Genomic DNA, 10,233 nt, shown 5'->3' with positions numbered 1-10,233 from the left:
GAGAAGAGCAGGCAGAGCGGGAGGGAGACGGAGCCCAGGACTGCCGAACACCCAGCCCCAGCCATCCGGGCCAGAGTGCAGGGCGTTCGATACTAGGAAAACAGGGCAGCAAGAACAGTGAGCAGGCACTGGAGGCTGGGCGACAGAGGGCATAAGAAAAGCGCGTGACCATTTTTTTTTGCTTTTTTGCTGTTTTGTTTTGGCGAGCGCTTTTTGGAAGTCTTAAAGGGACAGGGACCCCAATACTAGGGAAACAGGGCAGAAAGACCGGTGAGCAGAGGCCTGAGGCTGGCACTGCAGAATAAAGACAAACGAACGACCACCCTTTTTTTTTTTTTTTTTTTTTAATTAAAAACTTTTTTTTTTTTTTAATTAAAAAAATTTTTTTTTCTTTTTTTTTTTTGGTGGGCGTTGTTTTGTTTTAGCAGGTGCTTTTTGGAAGTCTTAAAGGGGCAGGGCAGGTCACTTAATCCAGAGGTAGGGAATCCGGGATCTCTGGGCACCCTAACCCCTGGGCTGCAGGGAGCAGGGAGGCCCCTTACGGAGATAAATAGCCTCCCAGCAGCTCCTGCTCCAATGCGACTCCACCACTTTGGAGTAGCTGCCCGAGCCAGGCCACGCCCACAGCAACAGCGGAGATTAACTCCATAGCAGCCCGGCAGGAAGCAGAAACCCTGTCTGCGCGCAGCTGCGCAGCACAAGCCACTAGAGGCCGCTGTTCTCCCAGGAGAGGAGGGCCACAAACCAACAAGAAAGGAAGTCCTTCCAGCCGTCACTCGTCCCAGTTCTGCAGACTATTCCTATCACCATGAAAAGGCAAAGCTACAGGCAGACAAAGATCACAGAGACAACACCAGAGAAGGAGACAGACCTAACCAGTCTCCCTGAAAAAGAATTCAAAATAAGAATCATAAACATGCTGACAGAGATGCAGAGAAATACGCAAGAGAAATGGGATGAAGTCCGGAAGGAGATCACAGATGCCAGAAAGGAGATCGCAGAAATGAAACAAACTCTGGAAGGGTTTATAAGCAGAATGGATAGAATGCAAGAGGCCATTGATGGAATTGAAATCAGAGAACAGGAACGCATAGAAGCTGACATAGAGAGAGACAAAAGGATCTCCAGGAATGAAACAATGTTAAGAGAACTGTGTGACCAATCCAAAAGGAACAATATCCGTATTATAGGGGTCCCAGAAGAAGAAGAGAGAGGAAAAGAGATGGAAAGTATCGTAGAAGAAATAATTGCTGAAAACTTCCCCACACTGGGGGAGGAAGTAATCAAACAGACCACGGAAATACACAGAACCCCCAACAGAAAGGATCCAAGAAGGGCAACACCAAGACACATAATAATTAAAATGGCAAAGATCAAGGACAAGGAAAGAGTGTTAAAGGCAGCTAGAGAGAAAAAGGTCACCTATAAAGGGAAACCCATCAGGCTAACGTCAGATTTCTCAACAGAAACCCTACAGGTCAGAAGAGAATGGCATGATATATTTAATACAATGAAACAGAAGGGCCTTGAACCAAGGATACTGTATCCAGCACGACTATCATTCAAGTATGACGGTGGGATTAAACAATTCCCAGACAAACAAAAGCTGAGGGAATTTGCTTTCCACAAACCACCTCTACAGAACATCTTACAGGGACTGCTCTAGATGGGAGCACTCCTAGAAAGAGCACAGTACAAAACACCCAACATATGAAGAATCGAGGAGGAGGAACAAGAAGGGAGAGAAGAAAAGAATCTCCAGGTAGTGTATATAACAGCTCAATAAGCGAGCTAAGTTAGGCAGTAAGATACTAAAGAGGCTAACCTTGAACCTTTGGTAACCACGAATTTAAAGCCTGCAATGGCAATAAGTACATATCTTTCAATAGTCACCCTAAATGTTAATGGGTTGAATGCACCAATCAAAAGACACAGAGTAACAGAATGGATAAAAAAGCAAGACCCATCTATATGCTGCTTACAAGAAACTCACCTCAAACCCAAAGACATGTACAGACTAAAAGTCAAGGGATGGAAAAACATATTTCAAGCAAACAACAGTGAGAAGAAAGCAGGGGTTGCAGTACTAATATCAGACAAAATAGACTTCAAAACAAAGAAAGTAACAAGAGATAAAGAAGGACATTACATAATGATAAAGGGCTCAGTCCAACAAGAGGATATAACCATTCTAAATATATATGCACCCAACACAGGAGCACCAGCATATGTGAAACAAATACTAACAGAACTAAAGGGGGATATAGACTGCAATGCATTCATTCTAGGAGACTTCAACACACCACTCACCCCAAAGGATAGATCCACTGGGCAGAAAATAAGTAAGGACACGGAAGCACGGAACAACACAGTAGAGCAGATGGAACTAATAGACATCTATAGAACTCTACATCCAAAAGCAGCGGGATATACATTCTTCTCAAGTGCACATGGAACATTCTCCAGAATAGACCACATACTAGGCCACAAAAAGAGCCTCAGAAAATTCCAAAAGATTGAAATCCTACCAACCAACTTTTCAGACCACAAAGGCATAAAACTAGAAATAAACTGCACAAAGAAAGCAAAGAGGCTCACAAACACATGGAGGCTTAACAACATGCTCCTAAATAATCAATGGATCAATGACCAAATCAAAATGGAGATCCAGCAATATATGGAAACAAATGACAACAACAACACTAAGCCCCAACTTCTGTGGGACACAGCAAAAGCAGTCTTAAGAGGAAAGTATATAGCAATCCAAGCATATTTAAAAAAGGAAGAGCAATCCCAAATGAATGGTCTAATGTCACAATTATCGAAATTGGAAAAAGAAGAACAGATGAGGCCTAAGGTCAGCAGAAGGAGGGACATAATAAAGATCAGAGAAGAAATAAATAAAATTGAGAAGAATAAAACAATAGCAAAAATCAATGAAACCAAGAGCTGGTTCTTCGAGAAAATAAACAAAATAGATAAGCCTCTAGCCAGACTTATTAAGAAGAAAAGAGAGTCAACACAAATCAACAGTATCAGAAACGAGAAAGGAAAAATCACGACGGACCCAACGGAAATGCAAAGAATTATTGGAGAATACTATGAAAACCTATATGCTAACAAGCTGGGAAACCTAGGAGAAATGGACAACTTCCTAGAAAAATATAACCTTCCAAGATTGACCCAGGAAGAAACAGAAAATCTAAACAGACCAATTACCAGCAACGAAATTGAAGCGGGAATCAAAAAACTACCAAAGAACAAAACCCCCGGGCCAGATGGATTTACCTCGGAATTTTATCAGACATACAGGGAAGACATAATACCCATTCTCCTTAAAGTTTTCCAAAAAATAGAGGAGGAGGGGATACTCCCAAACTCATTCTATGAAGCTAACATCACCCTAATACCAAAACCAGGCAAAGACCCCACCAAAAAAGAAAACTACAGACCAATATCCCTGATGAACGTAGATGCAAAAATACTCAACAAAATATTAGCAAACCAAATTCAAAAATACATCAAAAGGATCATACACCATGACCAAGTGGGATTCATCCCAGGGATGCAAGGATGGTACAACATTAGAAAGTCCATCAACATCATCCACCACATCAACAAAAAGAAAGACAAAAACCACATGATCATCTCCATAGATGCTGAAAAAGCATTTGACAAAGTTCAACATCCATTCATGATAAAAACTCTCAGCAAAATGGGAATAGAGGGCAAGTACCTCAACATAATAAAGGCCATCTTTGAAAAACCCACAGCCAACATTATATTGAACAGCGAGAAGCTGAAAGCATTTCCTCTGAGATCGGGAACTAGACAGGGATGCCCACTCTCGCCACTGTTATTTAACATAGTACTGGAGGTCCTAGCCACGGCAATCAGACAAAATAAAGAAATACAAGGAATCCAGATTAGTAAAGAAGAAGTTAAACTGTCACTATTTACAGATGACATGATACTGTACATAAAAAACCCTAAAGATTCCACCCCAAAACTACTAGAACTGATATCGGAATACAGCAAAGTTGCAGGATACAAAATCAACACACAGAAATCTGTGGCTTTCCTATACACTAACAATGAACCAACAGAAAGAGAAATCAGGAAAACAACTCCATTCACAATTGCATCAAAAAAAATAAAATACCTAGGAATAAACCTAACCAAAGAAGTGAAAGACTTATACTCTGAAAACTACAAGTCACTCTTAAGAGAAATTAAAGGGGACACTAACAGATGGAAACGCATCCCATGCTCGTGGCTAGGAAGAATTAATATCGTTAAAATGGCCATCCTGCCCAAAGCAATATACAGATTTGATGCAATCCCTATGAAACTACCAGCAACATTCTTCAATGAACTGGAACAAATAATTCAAAAATTCATATGGAAACACCAAAGACCCCGAATAGCCAAAGCAATCCTGAGAAAGAAGAATAAAGTAGGGGGGATCTCACTCCCCAACTTCAAGCTCTACTATAAAGCCATAGTAATCAAGACAATTTGGTACTGGCACAAGAGCAGAGCCACAGACCAATGGAACAGACTAGAGAATCCAGACATTAACCCAGACATATATGGTCAATTAATATTTGATAAAGGAGCCATGGACATACAATGGCGAAATGACAGTCTCTTCAACAGGTGGTGCTGGCAAAACTGGACAGCTACATGTAGGAGAATGAAACTGGACCATTGTCTAACCCCATATACAAAAGTAAACTCAAAATGGATCAAAGACCTGAATGTAAGCCATGAAACCATTAAACTCTTGGAAGAAAACATAGGCGAAAACCTCTTAGACATAAACATGAGTGACCTCTTCTTGAACATATCTCCCGGGCAAGGAAAACAACAGCAAAGATGAGTAAGTGGGACTATATTAAGCTGAAAAGCTTCTGTACAGCAAAAGACACCATCAATAGAACAAGAAGGATCCCTACAGTATGGGAGAATATATTTGAAAATGACACATCCGATAAAGGCTTGACATCCAGAATATATAAGGAGCTCACACGCCTCAACAAACAAAAAACAAATAACCCAATTAAAAAATGGGCAGAGGAACTGAACAGACAGTTCTCCAAAAAAGAAATACAGATGGCCAACAGACACATGAAAAGATGCTCCACATCGCTAATTATCAGAGAAATGCAAATTAAAACTACAATGAGGTATCACCTCACACCAGTAAGGATGGCTGCCATCCAAAAGACAAACAACAACAAATGTTGGCGAGGCTGTGGAGAAAGGGGAACCCTCCTACACTGCTGGTGGGAATGTAAACTAGTTCAACCATTGTGGAAAGCAGTATGGAGGTATATCAAAATGCTCAAAACAGACTTACCATTTGACCCAGGAATTGCACTCCTAAGAATTTACCCTAAGAACGCAGCAATCAAGTTTGAGAAAGACAGATGCACCCCTATGTTTATTGCAGCACTATTTACAATAGCCAAGAATTGGAAGCAACCTAAATGTCCATCAATAGATGAATGGATAAAGAAGATGTGGTACATATACACAATGGAATACTACTCAGCCATAAGAAAAGGGCAAATCCAATCATTTGCAGCAACATGGATGGAGCTGGAGGGTATTATGCTCAGTGAAACAAGCCAAGCGGAGAAAGAGAAATACCAAATGATTTCACTTATCTGTGGAATATAAGAACAAAGGAAAAACTGAAGGAACAAAACAGCAGCAGAATCACAGAACTCAAGAATGGACTAACAGGTACCAAAGGGAAAGGGACTGGGGAGGATGGGTGGGTAGGGAGGGATAAGGGGGGGAAAAGTAGGGTGGTATTAAGATTAACATACATGGGGGGGTAGGAGAAAAGGGAGGGCTGTACAACACAGAGAAGGCAAGTAGTGATTCTACAACATATTGCTATGCTGATGGACAGTGACTGTAAAGGGGTTTATAGGGGAGACCTGGTATAGGGGAGAGCCTAGTAAACATAATATTCGTCATGTAAGTGTAGATTAGTGATACCAAAAACAAAGCAAAAAAAAAAAAAAGGGCAGTTCCTGTGTGGTAACCTCCAACGAGTTCTACACAAGGGTATAAAGGGCATATAAAAGTGTAGGCAAAGGGTCTGTTTGTGTTTATACAGAGGATCAAAGCCTAATTGGGCTACCCTGAAAATGAACTAAGATACGATATGAAAAAGAACTTCCAACATCTGCACTCTCTGGAAGACTCATGCCAGAAGATGATCATCAAAAAACCCCAACAAAGATCCATGCACTGCTACAGCTGTAGATGCACTCATCCCACCAGTTCCTGGACTTGCCATGGGAATAAGGAAGGAGATATCTAAGCTGGCCTGTGCATACAGTAAAACAACAAATTTGACTGGATCTATACTGTTGGAACTCAACCAAGAATTTGGAGAAGTGCAAATTGTAGCGCTCCAAACTCTTACAACTACAGACTATTTACTGTTAAAAGAACATATGGAATGTGAACAGTCCCCAGGAATGGATTGTTTTAATTTGTCTGATTTCTCTCAGACTGTTCAAGTTCAGTTGGACAATATCCACCATGTCATAGATAAGTTTTCACAAATGCCTAAGGTGCCTTAATGGTTTTCTTGGTTTCACTGGAGATGGCTGGTAATTACAGATATGCTTTGGTTATGTAACTATACTCCTATTATGTTAATGTGTGTGCGCAATTTAAGTAGTAGCTTAAAACCTATATATGCTGAAGTTACTCTACAAGAAGATATGTCAAAGAAATAATCAATCTTCCCATGTTTTCTTCCGTCTGCTACTTCTATAGCTTTTCTTCTTCCTTCCTAATTACAACCCTTAAATAGAATTCGTGCCTCATATCAAATTTACCGAGTATCATAACTCCTCCAAGTGGTAAAGATACCTCAAGACAAATGCTGGGCATAGAAGCCACAGGGCATAAATATGCAAAGAAGTAAAAAGCTAACCTTTTCAAACAATAAGGCTTCCCTCTCACTTACCAACTTCACATTTCCCTGTATGGCCCCGGAAGATGACTGGTTAGCCAGAGACGGGTAAGATTCCTCAAGGGAGGAACAACCTAAGACAGGCACAGTCGCAGGGGGGCCATCAGGTGAGAAATTGGGGATCAACAGAGGTGAGGCTTAGAACCTCACCCCCCCTGTTCTGAGAGAAATCTTCTGCATACGTGGATGTTTTATTGCCCTGGTCTAGCTTGGATTAACACATAGTCTACAGGCACACACCTGATCATCTACATTTGCTCTCTTACAACACTAAACTATGTTTTCTACCTTTATCTTGTATCTACCTACCACTTCAGCATTTTATTAAAAATAATAATAATGAAGAGAGAAATGTGGTATCCACATATAAATCAAGTATAAAAACCAAATGAGTATTCATATTTGAACTGACTGTTTAGAGTTCATAATGCATGAGCAAAACCAAAAGTTTCTGTGATGACTGCCCTTGTACTGTTCACTATGTAACTTATTCATTATGTAAGAATTTGTTCTCCATGTAAGAACTTGTTTGTTATGCCTCAGAAGATTGGAGACTGACGAAAATTAGGCTTGGGGTGGATTAATGATTGTGCATTGAGCATTGACTCCCCTATACAGAATTTTATTGTCGTTAACAACCATTTGATCAATAAATATGAGAGATGCCCTCACAAAAAAAAAAAAAAAAAAAAAAAAAAGGACAGACTTCCAATGGTAAAATAAATAAGTAACCGGGATGTAATGTATAGCATAAGGAATATAGTCAAGATATTGTAACAGCTTGGTAGGGTGATAGCTGGAACCTAGAATTATGTATATAAATGTTCTACCACTGTGTTGTACACTTGAAACTAATGTAATACTGTGCGTCAACTACCCTTCAATAAAAAATAATTATTAAAAAAAAAAACATAGATAAGAAATAACAGGTGCTGGTGAGGGTGTGGAAAACAAAGGATCACTTGTGCACTATTAGTGGGAATGTAAATTGGCTTGGCTGCTGTGGAAAGCAGTATGGAGGGAGGTTCACTCCATGGCTTCACTCACTGCAGTATTATTTACAATAGACAATATATGGAAACAACTTAAGTGTCCACTGATGGATGAATGGATAAAGAACATGTAATACACACACACACACACACACACACACACACACACACACACACACACACCCTGGAATATTATTCTCTTGCCATTTGCAACAACTTCAATGAAACTCGTGAGCATCAGGTTAAGTGAAATAACTTAGGGAAAGACAAATACTGGATGATCTCAGTTACATGTGGAATCAAACACAAAATCAGGGCTCATAAATAAAAGGAACAAATTGGTGGTTGCCAGGATGAGAGGACAGAGGTGGGCAAAATGGGTAAAGGGGTTCAAAAGTAGAAACTTTGAGTTATAAAGTAATTAGATCCTGGGAATATAATGGACAGCATGGTGACTATAGTTAATATTACAGTATTGCATATTTGAATGTTTTTAAGAGAGGAGGTCTTAAAGTTTTCATCCCAAGAAAACAAAAATTTCCATCTACACATGGTGACACTTGTTAACTACACTTACCATAGTGATCATTTTGCAATATGTGCTAATATCAAATCATTATGTTATACACATAAAACTAATATTATGTTATAATTCAATTATACCTCAATTGAAATATTTTTAATTAAAAATAAAAACAAAAAACCAGGCAGAGAAAGCTTTCAATGGATTCCATGTCTACAGGATGATGTGGGTCCTTGGATTCTATTTGTACTGTTACTGCCTACAGGCCTTATTTTTCCATCTGAATTCAAAGCATTGCATCCTTACACATTTGTGCATCCTTCACCTAGCATGCCCATTGTGATGAAAGAGAGAGAGGTGGGCATTACAAGCCTTATATTATTCTTGTACCTCTCATAATTTATTAGCAAAACAAAGGAATTTTTATCTAATTCCAAACTTATTTATTTCTTCAACAATTATATGGATAGGTAATTATATTCCAGGTACTATCCTGAACAGACAGATGCTAAACATGGGGATAAGCAAACTATTAGCATGTTAATGGCAAATGCTACTAAGAATAATTAAACAGGGATGGAGACATGAAGGGTCAGATATCAGGAGTGCTAAAATCGTAGATGGCATGAATCAAAGGAACTCTAAATTCATGAATATTTGAGAAAAAGAATCACAGTATTTAATGACATTAGTTATTATTGATTTAGAGAAGTGTTACAATATTATTGAAGTTATTTAAAAAGAGATTTCTTGTCTCTTAAGATACACTCTGAAACATTTAAAAGAAAGTGTTTTGATGTCTGGGAATTGTTTCATAATAATTTGGGAGTGTGGAAGGGGATGGAGGTGAGGTGGAAAGTGGGTGGGAAAATAAAGGAAAGAAAATTAGCCAGGAGTTAGTTATCACTGAAGCCATGTGCTGGGCATGGGTAAGTTTTACTTTTATGAATGTTAGAAAGTATTCATTAAGAAGATTTTTAAACTCTCCCACTATGATTCTATTCTTTTTCTAATTTTTCTTGTTATTTCAGTTTTTGCTGTAGACACTTTGAGACCACATCATTAGATGCATACACATTTACAATTATAGTGTGATGTACCATACCTTCCCAGTGAAACAATTATCTTAGTTATGTGAGTAACAATTTTTGTCTCCAGTAACGCTTCTCACCTAAAGTCTATAGTGTCTGATATTCTTAACTACTCAGATTTGTTTTCCACTGATATTTCATAACCTGTCCTTTTCTATTTGTGTTGTTTTATATTTAACTGTACTGTATCCTTGTATTTCAGATGTGTCTCTTGAAACAGCAATCAGCTCGACACTTATTATCAGGTCTATTGAATCTTCACAGGTATTGAATAGATAAGGTATTAAAGAGAAAAAAGATATTCGGTCAATTCCTTTCCTGAGAGCTAAATTTCATAAATTTAATAGCTTCCTAGCTTCCATAATTAGAAACCATTTTGGGACCAGTCAATGGAATCATTTACCACAACTTCAATATGCCATTTCACGTTTAACCGAAAAGAAATTGTCAAACAAGTAAAACGTTCTAAATTTGCTAATTTTGGGTGAGAATGAAACATGTCAGGCATATGACTCTATACAGACATTGTACATACATTTTTAATTGAATTTTTTTAATTGTGGAAAGGGTCACTATTTCATTCATGCTCCCATGCATCACCCATTGATGCAGATATCCAGTGAG

Source organism: Manis pentadactyla, chromosome 2 (assembly GCF_030020395.1).
Source record: "Manis pentadactyla isolate mManPen7 chromosome 2, mManPen7.hap1, whole genome shotgun sequence".
Lineage (NCBI taxonomy): Eukaryota > Metazoa > Chordata > Mammalia > Pholidota > Manidae > Manis > Manis pentadactyla.
The sequence above is the reverse complement of the archived record's forward strand: the minus strand, read 5'-3'. Positions refer to the sequence as shown.